Source organism: Python bivittatus, unplaced genomic scaffold, assembly GCF_059951505.1.
Source record: "Python bivittatus isolate LINGU-HERP-01145 unplaced genomic scaffold, Pbiv_v1 ctg000020_np1212, whole genome shotgun sequence".
Lineage (NCBI taxonomy): Eukaryota > Metazoa > Chordata > Lepidosauria > Squamata > Pythonidae > Python > Python bivittatus.
The window spans coordinates 29,477,663-29,498,983 of NW_028277030.1; the positions used below are offsets into that span (position 1 = coordinate 29,477,663).

Sequence of the window (21,321 nt, forward strand, 5' to 3'; positions counted from 1 at the left end):
TTGGAATTAAATCTCTCTCTCTCTTACTGACTCAGGGTGCCAGATATCCCCAAGGAAGTGTATTCTGGGCATGCACACATATGCACGGATCTCAAAAAGACCACAAAGCAGCTGCTCTGTGCCTTTAACTGTCTGTACACACACACACGTGTGTGTGTGTGTGTGTGTGTGCGTGCCTAATCATAGCTTATAACACTTGTGAGCAGAAGGATCAAATGCAAACTGCATCCCATGTAATTGTGGGTTATTAAAATTCAGATACAAGGATTAAGATGCCTTTTTCCATTAAACAACCCCCAGTTTTCCTTCATCTACTTGCAGGTCATATAGGAAACCCTGTTGCAGGCCTGCATTAAGAACATAATGAGTTAAGCTTCATTGTAGGCATACCCATTAGATGTGTAAGTATTTCATCATCCAAGACATTTTATGGAATAGAGATGACTCATGTAGTTCTACTTTGAACTTTCTATTAGTTGTCTTCTGCAATTTCTTTCTTGGCCCTGATGCTCTAGGCCAGTGTTTCTCAACCTTAGCAACTTTCAGATGTGTGGACTTCAACTCCCAGAATTCCCCAACCAGCTTGCTGACTAGGGAATTCTGGAAGTTGAAGTCCACACATCTTAAAGTTGCCAAGGTTGAGAAACGCTGCTCTAGGCTAACTTAGAAGACCTCAGGAGGGCCTCACAGAAGCCACACCAAGCGTTTGAACAGCTTTATACCACGGATTCAAAGCCTCTGCATGTGCTTTCTCTTTTCTGAACAGAACCGAGAAATACATTACAATGTTATTTTCAATGTTATGTTATTTAATGTAATGCTTAATGTTGGGTTATCTATTTTTTAACATAAATAAATAAACAATATTTCTCTCCATTTCATGAAAATGACACATTTCTCAATGTATTATGACTCCATTTATTGTGAACAGAGGTTCCTATCCATTTCATAAAATGCCTGAAACTGACAGATCCTATTCACTTCCTCCCACTTCCAGAGCAGGGAGGCAGAGGCAGAGGCAGAGGCAGAGGTCCCTCTTCCCCTATACCTGAGGATCCAGAGCCTGCTTGAAAGCAGGAGATTCTAGTTTCAGTCTAAAACTTATTTTCCTGTGGAGTCCTCGGGGTTCTCTGAGCTTGGTTGTTTTCTTGCAAATGTTTCGTTACCTAGCTAGGTAACACCTTCTGTGCTAGAATGGACTGGGGTTTGCTGTCTGTTTATATACAGTGGCATGCTGTACAACCTACTACAACACAACCAACACAAGCTATGAAAAGAATAACACTGCCATACATCAGAAACATCTCAGAAACTACCAACAGACTATTACAACCACATGGCATCTCTGTAGCACACACCAACTAAAGCCCTCCAAAACATCTTAAGCAAACCAAAAGACCCAGCAGCTGAAGAAGAAAAAACAGGAGTCATGTACAACATACAGTGTAAGGACTGTAACAATCACTATGTAGGACAGACAGGCAGAAGGCTAGCAGAGCGCATCCACAAGCACTAACTAGCAGTCAGAAGACACAATGAAAACTCCTAAATCTCACAGCACATGGACAGACTCAACCATAGTTTCAACTGGGAAACTGTCAGCATCTTAGACCAAGCTAAATCCAAAAATGCGAGGGAACTCCTGGAAGCTTGGTATTCAGACAAGGCAGCCATCAACAGGCACATAGAAATAACATCTACACACTATTCAAAAGAGACAATAAAAAGGAAAACAAAAGACCAGAACATCTCATCAGCAAACATCACCCAGATAAGCAGAGATTAACACCAAGATTATCACCAGATATACAATCAAGCAGTGAACAATACCCTAATCAAGGAACTACCAGAGGGAAAAAATAAAACAAAACAAACCCCCCACCCCCACCAACACTGGCAGGGCATGCCACTGGATATAAACAGAGAGTAGACCCCACCCCATTCCCGCACTGAAGATGTGCCCTAGCCAGGTAACAAAACGTTTGCAGGAAAACAGCCAAGCTCAGAGAACCCCAAGGACTCCACAGTTCAACCCCAAGCTACAGATATTCTCTTCTACTGGTACTTATTTTCCTACCTCATCAGAACCTATGGTTCTGGGTTTTTGTTCAATACTGATGTTACCTGCATGGCAAAGATTCCTTTATCAGACTGTCTTCTGGTCTGGTGAGCTATTGTAACGGAACTGCTATCATAATTTACACCTTGGAGTACAATTTAAGGTTTTTTTTTCTTTTTTCTTTTCTTTTGCATTAAGGTTGGAAAACCTTAGGTATTTTCAAGCCCAAGGATTCTGGATAACATTTCATTTGGGGATATTTGTACTCTTAATATAAATTTACCTGAAAGTACAGTCCTTTAAAAATCCTCTGTACCTATATAATCTATGCCTATACACGAGTAACACGACCATGTTGCTGGCTTGCCTGTCATCTACATCTACGTTCTACAAATCACAGATCAGGAAGAGAGAGACTTACCATATAATTTGTTATGATAATGAAGGCAGAGACTAGTCAGCTATTACTGGTAAATAAGTAGCGATCCTTTCATCTGCTGTCAAGCATAGTGGCGTGGATTATGGCCTAGCAAGCTGCTATCAGCTCCATCATTTCCTGACTCAGACCTTTTTTTTTAAGAAAAAAATAAAAAGGCACGTGGGGCGTGTCTGTGGGGAAGAGGTGCCTCCTGGAACTGATAGGTGTCTGATCAAAGGGCCCAAAGCCGTTAGAAGCCAGCCAGACTTGCTGTTCAGTGCAGTCACCTTGCCTTTGATCTCTGCATAGTCTAGAAGAGTCTGTTTGTGTAGAAGCACCAGGGGACAGAGGCTGCAATCCAGAAGGGACAAAACATATCTTTTCAGATGGGCCTGTTTTGGGGGTGGCTTAATTATTGCTGAGCACAGCGAAAAGAAATTCTGGGAAGTGTATTGAAAATGATTTCCACAAACATCCTTCCCCAGACTCCACCTAGAACTAAGTTTGTTTTCTCCCACCTCAGAGAAGATGAGTAAACAGGAACTCAGAGCAAGGTCGGAAACACAGCCGTTAAGCTAAATATCTGCAATTAGGGTGTTAAAAAAAATAAAATAAGGAAAGATGTAATACTTCGAGGGAAAATATATTTGGAACATTTGTTATGCGTGTACTTGTTTGATGTTCCTGTGAAAAGGACAATGGAGTTTTGTTTTTGGTTTTCTGAAAATATTAAGCTAAATACAATATTAAATAAAAACAAGCATACATTCCCTTCCAACATGATTAAGTGTTTCAGAATGAATGCTTTTCACAAGGGTAATATGTTCTATTTTGTTCCTGTTCTTACAGAAACACCAACTTCATTATGTGGTCGAGGTGAGGAAAGATCTCAGGGACAGATAGATTTTGTAGCTAAGCACCAACAACCTATTAACACACAACCAAGATGGTTAGGAACATTATAGCTTCTTGGGACTCCAGTTTGGTGCTGTTGTAAATATCTTATCAAAGTCTTCCCATCAATGACTCGATTCCGCACATATAAGAAGGCGAAACAAGAATATCAAAGGCTGCATTTTTATGCTCCAGAAATTATCCAGGCTTTCCAATAAGGCTTTTCCAGATATAATCAGAGGTGCCTGAAACTGCATGCAGAATATTCCACCACTTTGGAGAGAAAACAGTTGCCAGTTTTCTGTCAACCAAGTGCTCCCAAGTGCAGCTTACGTTCTTCCTTTCTTTCTTCCTTCCTTCCTTAGGTATTGTCTAGTATAGTGATGCAAACTAAAGGCAGAAGACAAAATGACATCATTCAGTTAGACCATTAAATTGGAAGGCATCTAGAAGATAAGGCTGTGCTCAAGACTTCCTTATTCCTAGGGGAAAATATTCCAAGATTGTTCTCTCACATGTACAAGCTGGTCCACACATAGCACAAATCAGATTATGGTTAGATTGGTTTTGGCTTACTTTATATATAAAGCCAGAAAAGCATGGTTTGTGAACCATGGATCATCACTGAATCCATGATGAACCCAGGCATTGTGGGTGATTCAGGATTAAAACAAATTATGGCTTAGTGTGATTTGATGAACACAGCCACAGAATCAGGAGTGAAAGAATCCAGCAAAAACTGCAACATATGATTCTGCTGAGCATGTATTTCAATTTTCTGTGTCCATTTATTAATGAGGAAACCCCTTCTGATGCCCAAATCGTCATGTTCGCTAACTGTACATGAACATGATGTCTATTTTTCTCCACACACAATATTATGTATAACTGTATATGTGAGTACGTGTGATCAGGTTATGAATTATTAATTTTATTGCATTCATCATCTGGTCAGCACAGGGTACACAAGTTGTAGTTATCACTGTCAGGCACAGAAAGATTCACAAATTGATCAAGGTCATTATTGCCTTTCCGTAGATCAACTTGCCTTACCAAGACTGTAGTTGTAGAAAGTTTCTTTCAATATTTTGATTACATTAAAACCAAATTAATAGTTACCAATAACTTTATATTTCTTTCCCTTATGCCTCAAATATAGAATGCATGGAAGAATACTCAGAGAAGTAGAAGCAACTATGTTTAGTTATCAACACACCTTTTCATTTCATGCCATGCTTATTACAACTTTCCATGTAAACCTTCTTATCTCATCCTGCCACAGAAAAATATTATTCAGTATCTTTAAGAATTATGAGTCATGACAAATTTTAAAAGAAAATTACTGTCTGCATCTTATATTTGAAGTCCTGACACTCTTCCCACAGATTTTAATTGGAGCAGAGGGGTTACTTTATAGTCTAGATCCATTTCTTTGTTCCTTGTATTTTCAGTCCACTTGAAATCTAGTCTTAAAAAGTATTACAAGTTGTGATCCAAAGAAAGTAGAGGTAATTAAGACAGAAGGGAAATCATACTTCAAAACAGAGATAGTAGCTTGCTTGCTTGCTACTGTCACCAAAATGGTCTGGTGGTGTGGAAGGATGGGTGGTAAAAAGATTGTAGGCAGCTGGAATTGTGCACCTTCCCCTTTATTTCTAAAGCACCTCAGTGCCCAGATGGGGGAGAGATTGTTTAAAAAGCTCTGTGTTTGGAACAGCTGGGGTGTGGTGGTGTGTAGAGGAGAGGCAGAAGGAAGCAAGGGAGAGAGCAACAGTAAAGGTTTGTGGAAAGGCCAGGAGCATTGTCCTTTTAAAGGAGCAGTGGTACCTGGGAATAGTAATGGATAGTGTAGGGATAGCAGTAGTGTTTAATAGTTAGAGTAGTGTAGCAGTAAGTTGACAATCATAGCTTAGTCACCTACATGTATTAGGAAGGATAACAGTAGTAGTAGTAGTAGAGATAGAAATATAGGTTAGGTGAGAACTGCATTAGTGGGACATTTGGGTAGAAAAAAACATTTTTTTTACTGTGAATATTGGTTTTAGAAGTAAACCAATATAAAGGAGAGGACACACAAGTAAACCATAATAACGGGGAAGGCATGCAATTCCAGCTGCCTAGACTCTTTTTACCCCCCATCCTTCTACAGGTGGGTTTTTGAAAGAACAGTAAAACCTATGGAACCTTTTTAACAACTAAAACATGAGATGAATACACAACTCAACTTGAAAGCTTTTTTAAAAATCACGGTTGGGTTTTGTTTTTGTTTTTTAACAAAAAGATAGCATTCAGTTTACCCATCCTAGGGATTAGAACTGTATTGGGGATGTGGTATGGAGCCTGGCCCCTCTCCATGTTCCAACATGTCCAAAACCTCTGAAGTTCTTCACGTGTTGAGCAGGATTGTCTGCAGGGATTGTAAACATATACAGCTGAACTCGCTCGCAAGCACTTGCAGGCTTTTGCAGTCAACATGTGAAGTTATGAAGACAAGGAGCATACAAATGGATGCAAATAAATAAATAGCAGGCATACGAGGACGCAATATGATGGGACAGGCATATACACTCTCGCCACAATAGATTTTTAATTACAGTGGGGCAAAAAAGTATTTAGTCAGCCACCAATTGTGCAAGTTCTCCCACTTAAAAAGATGAGGCCTGTAATTTTCATCATAGGTATACCTCAACTATGAGAGACAAAATGGGGGGGAAAATCCAGAAAATCACATTGTCTGATTTTTAAAGAATTTATTTGCAAATCCTGGTGGAAAATAAGTATTTGGTCAATATCAAAAGTTCATCTCAATACTTTGTTATATATCCTTTGTTGGCAATGACAGAGGTCAAACGTTTTCTGTAAGTCTTCACAAGGTTTTCACACACTGTTGCTGGTATTTTGGCCCATTCCTCCATGCAGATCTCCTCTAGAGCAGTGATGTTTTGGGGCTGTCGCTGGGCAACATGGACTTTCAACTCCCTCCAAAGGTTTTCCATGGGGTTGAGATCTGGAGACTGGCTAGGCCACTCCAGGACCTTGAAATGCTTCTTACGGAGCCACTCCTTCGTTGCCCGGGTGGTGTGTTTGGGATCACTGCCATGCTGAAAGACCCAGCCACGTTTCATCTTCAATGCCCTTGCTGATGGAAGGAGGTGTTCACTCAAAATCTCACGATACATGGCCCCATTCATTCTTTCCTTTACACGGATCAGTCGTCCTGGTCCCTTTGCAGAAAAACAGCCCCAAAGCATGATGTTTCCACCCCCATGCTTCACAGTAGGTATGGTGTTCTTTGGATGCAACTCGGCATTATCTCTCCTCCAAACACGACAAGTTGAGTTTAGACCAAAACATTCTACTTTGGTTTCATCTGACCATATGACATTCTCCCAATCCTCTTCTGGATCATCCAAATGCTCTCTAGCAAACTTCAGACGGGCCCGGACATGTACTGGCTTAAGCAGGGGGACACGCCTGGCACTGCAGGATTTGAGTCCCTGGCAGCGTAGTGTGTTACTGATGGTAGCCTTTGTTACTTTGGTCCCAGCTCTCTGCAGGTCATTCACTAGGTCCCCCTGTGTGGTTCTGGGATTTTTGCTCACCGTTCTTGTGATCATTTTGACCCCACGGGGTGAGATCTTGCGTGGAGCCCCAAATCGAGGGAGATTATCAGTGGTCTTGTATGTCTTCCATTTTCTAATTATTGCTCCCACAGTTGATGTCTTCACACCAAGCTGCTTGCCTATTGCAGATTCAGTCTTCCCAGCCTGGTGCAGGTCTACAATTTTGTTTCTGGTGTCCTTCAACAGCTCTTTGGTCTTGGCCATAGTGGAGTTTGGAGTTTGAATGTTTGAGGTTGTGGACAGGGGTCTTTTATACTGATAACAAGGTCAAACAGGTGCCATTACTACAGGTAACAAGTGGAGGAAAGTGGAGCCTCTTAAAGAAGTAGTTACAGGTCTGTGAGTGCCAGACATCTTGCTTGTTTGTAGGTGACCAAATACTTATTTTCCACCATGATTTGCAAATAAATTCTTTAAAAATCAGACAATGTGATTTTCTGGATTTTTTCCCCCATTTTGTTTCTCATAGTTGAGGTATACCTATGATGAAAATTACAGGCCTCTCTCATCTTTTTAAGTGGGAGAACTTGCACAATTGGTGGCTGACTAAATACTTTTTTGCCCCACTGTATCAGGTATGCACCCTAATCACCTGCATAACGCTTTTGTCTCCAGCCAAACTGAAATCTTATTGATTCTAACAGAATATAAAATTCTGCCTTTTTTCTAGCTTGAAACCATAATACACATATCTTATCTTTAGTTTTGTAAACTTTCAAATATCCTGAAGGCATCCTTTTCTGTGTTTTTTTAATCATTATTATTAAAAGATGTGAAAAGGAGAGGAAGAAGAGCAACAGACTAACAGCATAATCCTACAACTTGTCTCATCAGAAATAAGCCCTACTGAGATCAGTGGGTCTTGCTCTCAGGAAAGTGGGTGTACAATTGCAGCTTAAGAAAAAAATGTTAAAAAAAAAAACCCAAGCATGGAACAGATGAGGTTGATGTGATTGTTCATGGAGTAATTGACCTCGAGGTAACTCATTCCAGAACTGACTCTTAAATTAGAAGATAAAATCAGACTGTACTCGGTAACTAAACTCAACATTCAAGGCCAAAGTTACTGGAGTCTATCCCAGCCAAGAGACATCCATGGTCACCCAGGCAGTGCCAGGACCAGAAATGACTGATGGAGACTTCACAGCTGGCCAAAATAGTCAGGAGGTTGAATCAGCATACGGTATAAGGCCAAATAAAAAGGTTTCTCTGTGTGTGGCAGGACACACAGGCATGAACAGCTGGTTAAAGAAGAACTAAAACAGGAAGCTACTTGATGGTGCACTGATGGTGCCACCTAGAGGACTGCAGAAACGGTTGTCCTCTGTGCTAGGTTCTGTACAGAGATGCCTGAAAACACCATACGAAGGGCATCAGGAGAAACATAGCAGCCAGCTGAGTTGCCTGAGCACATATGATATTTCCACTGCAAAGTAAAGCACAACTAAAGAGTTGCCATAACAAAAAAGATGGCCCTTCCATTGTAGATTAGCATCTCTCTCTCTCTTTAGAATTTCCAATGAGGCAGCATAATCCACAGAACATGGATTATTATTAATATGATAGTGTAGTTTCGCATCAAAAAGCTGTTTTCTGTTTTGATTTGGGTTGCAGAAAGCTTGTGCAGGAGACATATCAAGGAGAAGGTGCAAACGTAGCAGGAAGGTGTTTGCCACTGAACTGCATGAGCTCACCAAGATGTAGCTGGTCCATTCCACTGTTCCTGTTATGCCGAAATTATGGTTTTTATAAAATGGTTCTCCCTAACATTCATAAAAAACGATCTGCATCTGTCATTTGCAACTCTCCCCAACATACAGGGCTTTTGGATACAGGCTCATCTAATAGGCATGGTATATACTTTTTATAGTAAATTTTATAGTAAATTTATCCAATAGTTTTTTTAAAAATATATATCTTCCAAACCATGTGCTCTTACACAACGATCCCAAATATGTATTTTTTCCCCCAGTCTCATTTTTCATAAACAAATAGGGACTCTTTGGTGCTAATTTTGCCTGAGTAGAATAATTTCTATCAGTGCTCTGTTTTCAATCCCTTTTAGTAACTTACAAATTTGCTCCCAGAGACATTTCTTTTTCACATCCTTAATGTAGATATTACAGATGCACAAGCCATGTATATACAGACCCTCATGTACAATCTACATTTTTGCAGTGCACACATCAGGTGTTTTTTTAGGTTAGGGCCTGACCAAAAATGGTCACAACAGATCCTTTCTTTCCCCCCCTTTTACAGTATTGTCATTGCTCTGATGCTACAATAATCATTCCAGCATTCAGGAAGCAGTAGTGGCCTGTAATGGTGACAGGCCGAACAGAATGTACAGATCTGTCCTGAGGTAGATCCCAGGTCTGGAAAAATTGGAGGCTCCTGTCATATGCCACTTTGTAGAAAGTAATAACCCGTGCAAAGGAGGAATGAGCCAAATGTATGCATTTGAGTTTGCTGAAATCATCTGTCACTGTGAGGGAGTGAGCTTGGGATTGCTGTTTGTGTTTGGGAAAAGTAGCTGCAGCCAGGAAGGAACGCTTCTCAGCCCATTTCCTTCATTTCCCTAACTCAAACTTTACTCACAGGCATCCAAGCCGGCGTTCTAGCTGCCTGTGAAGATGGAGCCACACCCTGGCATTTTCAAGGACATGCCAATGTCCAGAACCCCACCCAGGCTTTCAGCTTAGAAAAGCCAATGCTAAGACAGAGTGAGGAAGAGATGTGCGTAGGAGGACAGGTGATAAGCAAATGGCCTACAGACAGGGAAGTGGAGGCCATGTCTGGAGATTGGCAGCCATTACAAGGTGAGCAGCATTTCCTGGTGGAGTCCCGCTTGGAGCTTTGCCGGGAGCTCAGTAGCAGCTAGAAGAACAACCACACTGAAGCAGCACCTCATCCCAACTAGTGTGAGAACATTTGGAAGGAGGCGAAGGTTGTCTGCCCCTTTACTTGAACTAAGGATTAAAGGACTGAGTATTAAAGACACATTTACATGGCAACATCACCTTGCAAGTCCTAGATGGGTGGAGAGCAGTAGTCTGTTGTTGGGAAAGGTGTGTGCCGCAATAAAGCATTTTGTACAGATTGGCTATGCTGTGGTGTGTCCAGGCCTTGGAAAATAAAGAACCCTCACAGTCACCAAAACTACATAGAATATCTGGTTAGAAATATAAGGTTATGCCCCGCAGGGAGAAATTACCCCCAAGAAATCTTGATGAATAGACCAGCCTGTGAAGCACGCTGGCCTAACCATATGGAAGCTTCCTGTTTTGATGGTGATGGGGAATCTGCTTCCTTTGAAATTCTGTGAATACTGTTCTCCAGAAAATCACTAGAGCAAATTTAAAAAACCAAACCATATAAAAATATAATTTGGCCAAATAAATACTTAGAAGAATATGAGCTTCTTGTGGCTTAAGGTGAGTGCTAAACTTCAAGTAGACCTTTCTGCTGAATTTCTGTCTATGCATTACTCTGTGCTGTGCTTTTCTTTCTGCTCTTGCACCACAGATGCTAACTAATTCCTGGAGTCTAAGAACTAGAAAAGAGTTTTTTTTTTTTACCATAACATGTCTTTAGTTTTCAAAGAAAAATCAGGGGGGGGAGAGAGAAACTGTATTTCTGTGTGCACAGGTGTGCTCAGACCAACTAGAAAATTGAAATCCAATTTTAAAAGGCAATATTGGAAACAATTTGAACAGGTTCTGATGCTGCTACGGCTGAAATAGCACAAGAAATGACTTGAAGAGCTATCTGCATTTTCACTTCAATCTGTTCAGCTCAAACTATCAATATGGACTGAAGTGGAAAAAAACAAACTCACGGGTTATGTCATTTCAGCCCTAACAAATGCTAAGATTATTTCCAACTGTGCTATTTAAATAAAACATTATTTTCTAAGAGAGAGAGAAGAAGAAGCAGACTTACTGTATTCATTTATGCCATGTCTCAGCTGTGACTGTCAAGTAATGGCTAATACTGCTTAACAACATCAGGCCTGCAAAGCGCCAGAGTCTAAAAACCAGCCTGGGGTTTATCAGATAGTTCAGAAGAGGATAAAACATCAGATTTAGTCAGTAAACCAGAACTGGGTTCCAAAATCTGTTGAAAGGTTCATGAAACAATGATTCAGCAGGTCATTGGAAAGGCACAAGCAAGCCCAAATATGCCAGTATAAAGGCATGGCTCCAGCATAAGCACTTCTGAACTGAGATTTTACAAAGCTGGAGCTCCTGAGAGCATGCCAAACTGCGGGTCAGACTGGGAAGATTGATTTTTACCCCAGGCCTTAAAAAATTTCCAATGAAATATTTTCTTATGGAATAAGAATGCGAGAAGATAAGGTGCTCAGATATTGCCATTATTTATTCCCCTATTTTTTTCCTATTAACTTGTCATAGGAAGACTGTTAACTGTACAGGCAGTCCTCGATTAATGACAGAAATTGGGACTGGGAACTCTGTCGCTAAGCAATGTGGCTGTAAAGCGCAATGTCACATGACTGTGCCAACTTACGGCAGTTCTAGCAGTTCCAGTCGCGGTCATTAGGCAAACCCTGCATGGTTGTTAGGTGAGACGTCATGTGATTGCCATTTGCAATGTCTTGCTGGCTTCCCCATTGATTTTGCTTGTTGAAAGCCAGCAGTGAAGGTCGCAAATAATGATCAAGTGACTGCAGGATGCTACAATGGCCGCAACTTCAAGGACCTGCTGTAAGTCTCCTCATTCAGCACTGTCATAACTTTGAACAGTTGCTGAATGAATGGTCATTAACCGAGGACTACCTGTAGTGTCCGAGGAGTAGCCCTTCTGTACATTGAGGACGAGCAAGGTAAGAGCAAGAGGCATTCTTGGCACCTTCAATTTCCATTTCTAGGGCAAATTAAAACATTTTAAAGTAGAATCAATTATACTTTTACACTTAAGTATACCAAACACGATCACTGTCTGAGTAAACCAAGTTTTATATACATTGTGTTGTATGTTCTTAAAATAGCATAGTGATTAATAAAGAGTGGTAGAAAAACAAATATTGCATGTATTTCAATTATAGGCTTCCTCCCCTTGATCTTTTTCAATGGCTTCAACGTTTCTGGAAATTTTACATTTCTACAGCTATTATATCATTTGGAAGAACTTTTTTCTTTGTGAGTAGGACCTTACTTCTCAGTAAGCATTTATTCATGACGAAAATTGTATTTAGAGTATCTGTCAGTCAGGTATTAAACCCTCAGTCTCCTCTGTTTCTCTGGTCTTAGGGAAATTTAATCCCCTCTGTTTGACTAAAATGAGAGTTATGACAATTTACCCTCACCTTAGTCACCTCAGGTATGAGGAGATAGGACAGTTTTGCATAAAAACAATAGTGCTTAGTTAATTTCATCCTGGCAGAAAATTTATTCCATATTCAAAGAGTTTATATAGCAACACTTAAAGCTCATATTATAGATTAGATATACTTCTCTTGCACAGCAGACATCCTGAAGCTTATTTTTTCTGTCACATAATACTACTCTACACACATTCCCACATATCACCCAGAAGTCTCACCAAAGAACAAGCTATGAAAATACTTGAGGAAAAGTTCCATCTATGTCTTATAGAGGTTTACTTAGGTACAGATTCTTTCACCACCTTCCCACAATGGCACCATCTTTCCACAACAACCATATACTGAACATTCATTGAACACCGAAATTGAGCTCAAATGTAGGGGCAAAAATATATATTGAGGAGGATGCTCAAAGAGATGTATAATTAATGGCAGGGCACATCTTTCTCTCTTTTAGTTCCTTCCAACTCATGTCTACATTTCAATGCATTCATTATTTTCTTTTTTACAACATGAACAACCTTATTATATCAAAGGATCTCAGGATATCAATCAAATCCACAAAACAACTGGAAAATGAAGACACATAAAAGGACCAAACTATTTTCACTAAAGTCCAAAAGTGTAATGTTACCATTAATCTGGTCTTCCATAGTGGTTTTCCTCAGCATTTTTACACATGTTACTTCTGTGAGTCAGAGGTACCACAATATGAATGTTGAAATTAGTAAAAAATCTGCCATGCTTTAATGCTGCCCTGTTAGTAGGGCAATATTCAGGTTCACTACATTATTTAAAAATTAAAAAATGTAGAAAATTTCATAATTGTTAATATTGGTAATATTTCCTGATATATGGCACCCAGTATGCATCTTCATCAAATGTATATAGCTGTTGGTGTAAAATTTAAACAATGCAAATTAACCTGTTTTTTGATAAGACAGATACATTTCCCTGGTGCAGACTTCTTTAACATAGATCTTCCCAATGAAGCTTGTGTATACGTATGTGTACGTATGTATGTATGTCTGTGTGTTTGTGTGTATTTTGACTGGGGAAAAAAGAACACTATCAGATGTTGCTTTGAAGCTACTGCCCATGTTCCTGCAAAGCCCATTGTGAAGCAGACCCAACAAATTCACTTCCAATGGAATCTACAGCAAAAAATCTTTTACTTCCCAAAGCATAAATCTTTCTATTATTAAAAAATACTTTGAAAATAAAGCAACTATTTCAAGTTTAGAGCTAAATGTATACATACTTTATTTCTAAAACATCTGTGCTCAGTTATAAGGTGCCAGAATAAGAGGAATGTTCCCCTTGACTCATTCCTATAATTCCTACTTGGATTGCAATCTACAGTGCTTCATTGTATAGATAGAAATGCCCTGAATGCCATGTGCAAGATTGGGAAATGGCCCATTCTTGTTTGTGCCCTAGATTTCACAAAACACAGATGTCTGGATCCAATCCTAGATGAGTAGGTAAACTTCAAAAAGCCAGTGTCCAACTCACCTCCTGTCCCATTTTTGCACAATGTGTCCCAAGGGGCTGTTTCGATGAGGTGCACAAGTGCTCAGGTCCATACCCATCTCCTCTTTCCTCTGCTTAACAAGAATATTTAGAGTAACATTATGCCTGTCCCCTAATTTCAAGAGATTCTTTGCTTTCCGTGAAAGACGCATTGCTTTTTTTTTTTTTAATTTCACAGAGAGTGGAGCCATTTATTTAAAAATTGATGCAGGAGAGAGCAGGAGAGGCTGTACTTGCCTAAAGGGACGAAGTGGCTGAAGGGTGATTCTGGATTTCTTTTTTATGTTAACAATGCCTCACATGTATTTGCATTAGAGCAAAGTTCTCCTCCTACAACCTAAAAATAAATGGCACTTGCAGGAGTAGTCAAATGACCATGCAAGGTTGCTGGTATGTTACAAACAGTTTTGAAAAAAAAAAAAGGAAAGTTGTGTATGAAGACCCAATCTGCACAAGCAGGCCTCTTTCCCTGCAGGATATTTTCCTGAAATATCCTGAATTATTGCTTCCTACAGGATAATTTCCTGAAACTTCCTGAATTATGAAAGAAGCACTCATCATCTTCTTCCCTTGTCCATCATCTGGAAAACATCATAAGTAATACTCTTTTTTTTTTCTAAAAAAAAAAAAAATCAAGAACTTTTCTTTATGGCCCTCTTCACATGCAACCAAGCTAAAAGAAAATCAGTACGTTTCTGCAGAGCATTAGCTTCAACTTGAAAAAAAAAATCCAAAAGTAACCCAGGATTAGGGGAGAAAGTACATTACTACTTTTGAGGGACTCTGTCCAATACCACCTTTCCCAGCCTAGTGCTCTCCAACAGGGCTGGTCCTATTAATAGCCTTGACAACTGGAAATTCTAGGAGTTTGTGCTCTAATGCATCGGCAAGACTGAGTCTGTGACATAAGTATGATAATAAAGAGGTGAAAGAGAAAAATATCATTCTTCTAGCGCAGATCATTTGGGGAAAAATACTGTAAGAAAAGGGGCATATTCTGTTAATTAATAAAAAGAGCATTGGTGAAGACAGGACAAAATGTAGGTATCTTCAGAGAAGCCCAGCAGGACCATCTTTGCTTAAAATATAAACTGACTCCTAGGCCAGGAGTTCCTTTCTGCTTTCTGCCTTGGGACCACACAATAAAATTGAGGGATGAGCAAGAGATGAACCACAACTTAAGTGGCCTGCTTCCTTTCTAAAGTTTAATTCAGCAAGAAAGGTTATATTTGATGCAATACTGAAAACGGCGAAGACAGCAACAGTTTTAGCCAACCAGGCAGTTCCTGTCAATTGAAGGATTATATTCTGGTTCTGCAGATTTTGCAGTGCCAAAACCGAATCTTTCCAGGGATTCTGCAAGCTTTTAAAAAATTGAATCATGAAGTTAAAGGGTGGGGGACTGGGGGAGCATCAGCAAAGGAGGAAATAAAGAATATTTTTCCCACTATCTTGTTTCTGAGTGTGAAATATGCTTGAATTAAGATGACAAGCATAATATTGCTTTCTTATCTATGAGCAAAACAGTGTTAGGCTACAAGTTTTGAGAGGATAAATGCAGGCTTGTAGCACAGAATAAAATAAAAATCATCCTCTTAACAGTACAAGCTAAGAAGCCCAATTCTTTCTCATAGTTCTTTGACTAAAGTTACAGTGAAGTGCAAACTAGGTAACTATGTATGTGTACACACATACACACAGAGTAGCTTTGTGGAAGCTTTGACATGCCTACAGAGCACAAGACAAAGCCTCTGATGAATTTTGTGACAAGACAAGTTTCATTCAAACTTGTCACAGTTCTACATAAATAAATAACACAAAAAAACAGAATAAAAAAAAGCAGATAAAAACATCGTCCCTACATTAAAGAGCAAAGTGAATTTGATGGGTGAGGGAGTCCTTCTTATGGCAAACATCTGAGTGATTCTGTAAGAAGACTTCAGGAATGTTTCACACAACCAAAGAACAACCTAAATCAGTGTTTTTCAACCTTGGCAGCTTTAAGAAGTGTGGACTTCAACTCCCAGAATTCCCCAGCCAACATGACTGACTGGAGAATTCTGGGAGTTGAAGTCCACACATCTTAAAGCTGCCAAGGTTGAGAAACACTGATCTAAATCATGTCAGTAGTTCATTTACAGTGAGGTAAATGATGACCATCAAGTAGAAGCAACTAAAATGTAGATAAATATAGCCTACTGATCCAATTTTGTTTGTAACTTGTATCATAACTGCAGATCTTTCAAGCTTATTATCTGTATTTCATTTTCAGAAACATTTTCCATTTGGCAAAACTGCATCTTGGAAATACTGAAACCTCCAAATCACATAGACACAGAAACAAATATGGAAGTCTGATCTTTTTTAAAACATGGTATGGAATCTTCCATTTTTCTCCATCTTCCTCTGGGTAAAACAAAATATATTGATGCTCTTGCTTATGTGAATCAACATACTCAGCAGAGTCAGGTTTTGATTGAAAATGTATAATAATTTGTCACTTTAAAATTAACAAGACTGTATAACTCTGTAATATTTCCCTTTTTTACATACATACAACTTGAGCTTAATACTTCAGCAGACACTCAAAGACCATTCCTTTGTTCAATCTCTTTAGAGGCAGAGAGAATCAGCAACCTTTCTGCTATTGACTATGGTGATTGGGAATTGTGGGAGATGTAGTACAAGACATGGGGGAACATCCAATAAATATTTCTGAATCCAAAGCATTTGGTTCATTATTTAGTTCTTGTGGAAATGTCACACCTACATTTGACCTAACAAAGGATGTGCCTGGATCAAAACTTTTAGCTAAGCCAACCTCTGCCAAGGCCTAGCAGAATGTGAGAACAATTTGGTGCAGTTCATTAGAACAGCAATGTGAATTGGCACAAATGATGCTGAGGCCAGCAATCACTTCCTGATGTTGCACTGCATACAACTTTTCTCTAGGTCTTCGACAATGTCAGAGGAATTAGAATGTCATCTTTCATGGAGTACTGCGTGATGAATCTGTCCTTTTCCCCAAATAATATGCTTCTTGCTGCATCCCTATTGGCGCAGTCACATTTAGAATAAATACAGTATCCTTGTCAACACCTCATTTTGCCAAAAAACCAGTGTGATGAGACAAGATGTCCTAGTGCCAAGTCCCTAGTGTCCTTTATTTTTTCTAGAGTTAGCAATGTGGGGAACCAAATTGTAAAACACAGGAGGGTGCATTTGGCCCAACATCTGCTAGCTGAAAACCACTAAACCATGGCGTGTGATGCATTCGTCAAGTGCAAGTGCGTTGTTAATAGCATGGTGTCTGAATCAGATAGATTGTGGCCATTCTGTACTGACCCATTTCCAAAAAAAAAAAATGTTGATCAATTCATAAGACTAGGTGAATAACTGACATTCAAATCCCCTTTTAAATCCTTGATCTCGTTAGGAGATAAAGAAATGGGCAACTCAGCTAGCAAAGGAAAGGAACTAAAGGACTGTAAAGATGTGATCCTATAACTTCAGTGATTACCTGCCATGAGAAATTTACAACCCCACTAATAACACTAAAGCAGACACTTTAACCTTGCCTTACTTCAGAGTGACAATTCATAGCACCATCAACTGCATTTCTCTTTTGCATTAGACTGAGAGTCGATATCCTGCATTTAGAAGTCCCACTGAAGTAAATTGAATGAATGCGCACCCCAAACATTTGCACTCCATTGAAAATGGGAAAGTATGGAATTGCCATCCAGTACTAGATAGATATTTCCATTTTGCATGTTTTTGGCATTTGATTTATTTAGTTCCTTCTATTTATATCCCAACTTTCATAAAAATCCAAGGACAGTTAACCATATGAGAAGAACCAAGAGAAAATACCATTTAAAAATCAATAAAAACTATATATAGTAGAGAAAAATGATACAATCATATACATTGCAGAGATCACTACAAGCTCATAAAATAATCAGATAAATGGGCTTTAACCTAATGCTGAAATTAAAAAAAAAAAAAGTAACAACGAAAAAGAGGGCCCAGCATTGATCTCGATGGAACAAATTCAAGTGTCGGGATATAACCACAAGTAGGCCTTGATTTGTACTCAAAGTATTGTCCCTTATGCAAAGTATAGCCCTCAACACTGGGACAATGAGATGGGCCTCCTCACAAGACCCTGCGCAGAATCTCCATTCACACACAGGAAAGTAGTACAATGTAGTAGTTAAAGTGAATTAAGAGGGAGGAGACCCAGGTTCAAGTCAATGGTCAGCTATGGAAGCTCACTGGGTAACCTTAGGCTCTCTCAGTCCAACCTACCTCACAGGGGTGTTGCTGGGGGAGAGAGTGTTACATACACCAACTTGAATTCCTAGAAGAAAAGTGATACATTTTCTTTCATTATTTGTCAATTATTGTTTTGGTAGTGATCAAAGACAAAAATGCATTTCAACAATCCATCACGTTTTTCTCTAGTACATATCCTCATTTCCAGTTATTTCTTGCATATTACAGTGTTTCCTTTATCAAATAACTTGTTCCTTTAAATACGTACATCTCGTAGAGTAGCAGCTGTCAAACTGTGCTCCTGGGGAAGACTGCACTTCTATGGAAGCTTAACAGGGGGGATGACAGTGGCTGAACAATGGTGCGTGCAATGATGTGCATTGCCAGAGCTGGAGGTACCCCATGAATGCAGATCTTGGCAGCCTACTGGCAGCTGGCATGTTCCTGACCGGTCAGCTCTTGATTTCAGTACTAGATCACCCGAACAGAGGAGAAAAGCATTATCAACCCCTCTCCTCCTCACTAGTTTGAGGATTAAGCCATGGGCTGTAATGGAGTATCTTACTCTTTGCCTGCCTTTAAAAGTTTTACTGACAGACCTGGCATATGAATAACTTCTCTCCAAACTCTTGCAGGTTATCCCAACAGGCTGATGCAGTCAACATTCTTGCTCTGCTCCCATACAGGACACCCTTTCCTAGCACAAGTTGGTCTAGGATTTTTTCTCTGGTGCCGTTGGCTGCTTCCTCTCCTCTTGCCAATCTTGAGTTCTCTGAGTAGAAGAAGACAAGATGCACTTCTTCCCAATGGTGGTCCAAGGTCCCAGGGGCTATCAGAGGACACTCATCTACCTGATGGCATCCTTCATTTGAAGAGCAGTTTAGTCCCAGTCCAAAGGCCCCCTGGGTGACTTCTCAGCCAGTTCCTCTCAGCCCAGCTGACCACACAGGGCCGTTGTGAGGAAAAATGGGAGCACTAGATAAGCCATCTTGAGCACCTGAATGAAAGGTGGGATACAAATCTAACCAATAAAATAAAATATTTACAGTTAATTATACAGCAAGACAGAGAATGATCAGTTTGGAATGCTCAACCCTTATTGACACAGAGCAGTAAAGCAAGTGAAAAAGAATGCAGCCAAAAGCCTACAATTAACTTGCAGCAGCCAAGCCTGAAACTTTTTTCATCGGAATCACAAGATAAATTATGCCTTATGAATTATTCATGCTGCTATTTATGTCCTGTTCTCTGGATGCAAGCAAGGCTGTTCACACCCTGTTTTGGCTATTCCTTGCCTTACTTCAGGAGGCACCTTTGGATGACACATCTTTCACAAATCTGACAAGCCATATTTCATTCAAATAAAATTCAAAAAGCAGACCAGTTGCTTTTCCAGCCCATCCTTGACAACCAGATGAATTAACAAATGTTCTGATCTTCGTGATGATGGGAATGGGATTTGTGCTGGCATTTCATATTGTATCATTTATTATACTTACCAACAGGGGGGAAAAAATACACTGATTTGGAAAAACTTCTAAGAGACAAAGAGAAAAGGAATCCAAGTAACTGTTTATGTGTGCCTGTGTATGTTTGATGTGTGTGTAACAAAAGGAAGAATAATAGTAGCAGTAAAACTGATGAAGAATAGCAAAGAGAGGAAGGTACCTGAGGAATCTCTATCTTCTACACAGCTGTTAAAAGACAGGAATTCAGCACCTACTTGGAATGCTGTTAAATAGTGCTTTTATAACTAGGTCCCAGTTTGCCCACTGACAAATAATACAATATGCTGAAAATCACATATTGTTTGTCACAGGGAAAAAAAAATAAGCACTAGCGATGGGTATGATTTTTATATTTAGCAGTGCTCTTTCACTGGCATTTTATCTTGTATTTTGCATTGTTCTACTCATACATAAGAAAACTTTGAAGTCTTCCTGTATGCGGCCTTTATTTGTTTGCTTGTTTCTAAAATGTATAACCCACTTTTCCCTTTTAACTCAATCCCAAGGTTGATCCCATTCAGTTCTGGCTTGATTCCTTGCCAAACTGGTTTCAAAACGAAAAAACAAAGCAAAACCAACCAACTAGTATCCCTGTTCTCACTGCTAACCTTCCCTCCTCCTTTACTTCCTAAAGGAGGATGCTAGTGAGAACCACAACATCCCCTCTGCCAAGTAGCTACTCTGTCAAAGGTAGGTCAGATATGCCTCCCTCCTTAGAAAACAAGAAATGGTCTCATCCCAGTTTAGCCCTTCTGCCAAGAAGTATCTGACTGAGCAAAGATCTCCTAGCCCTGAGAAAGATGTATTAATCATCATCTGCTCTCTGGCCTGCTCACTAAAGATGCTAAGCACTAAACCATGGATGAAACTATACTCTCTACACCCACTGAGTGACAGGGAAGCTCAGTTCCCCAGGCTTCGAATGAAGCCTGTTGAATTACAGAGGGAACTTGGGATTGTTTCTGAGGTTTTGATGCATAGTTTGATGTAGAGTTTAGTTGCTACTTGGAATGAAAGGGTGACAAGAGCTTTGGATCAGATTTCACACATGCAGCCTTTCCCTCCATGTGGATTCCAGAGATACCCCCCACCCTCCACCCCATTTTCAGAAGAACCCCATGAGATCAAATGGCAGAAGAGATGCCTAGAGCACCAGAGGAAGAGGACAAAGAGTTAACCTGGGCAGTTGGTAGGGGAGGAGATATCTAGCCCTAAACCCCTGCTTTGTGGGGTCCTAGTGGGGGTCCCACTCCTATTTAAGATCTATATAAAGCCACTGGGTGAATTCATCTGATGGTATAGAGTCAAGTATCATCAGTATATTGATGATACCCAGGTGTGCATCTCAATTGCTAGCTGGTCAAGTGTTGCCATCATGGTACTTTTTCAGCTTCTGGAGGCTGTGGGGGGCTGAATGAGGAAAAACAGGATTAATCTCAACCCTAGGAAGACTGAGGATCTGTGGGTTTTAGGCATCCTAGATCTGGGGATTTTCCATCACTGATTTGGAATGCACTTGCACTGTCCCGGATGAAACTGGTACATAACTTGATGGTCATCCTAGATACTTTGCTCTTGCTTGAAGGGCAGGTGGCAACCATGGCTAGGAAGCTGCACATCTTGTATGCCAGTTGGGCCCATCCTGGATTGGAAGGCCTTGC

General features: G+C 40.0%; 1 long non-coding RNA gene across 1 annotated transcript in view; it reads right to left on the minus strand.

The window, feature by feature from the left end:
- Nucleotides 1-2,009: 2,009 nt before the first annotated feature.
- LOC148217021 (uncharacterized) overlaps nt 2,010-21,321 on the minus strand; it is an 81,534-nt gene continuing 62,222 nt past the window's right edge. The window contains exon 3 of the long non-coding RNA XR_015795402.1: nt 2,010-3,761. This is a non-coding gene — a long non-coding RNA (uncharacterized LOC148217021). The remainder of the gene's footprint in view (nt 3,762-21,321) is intronic.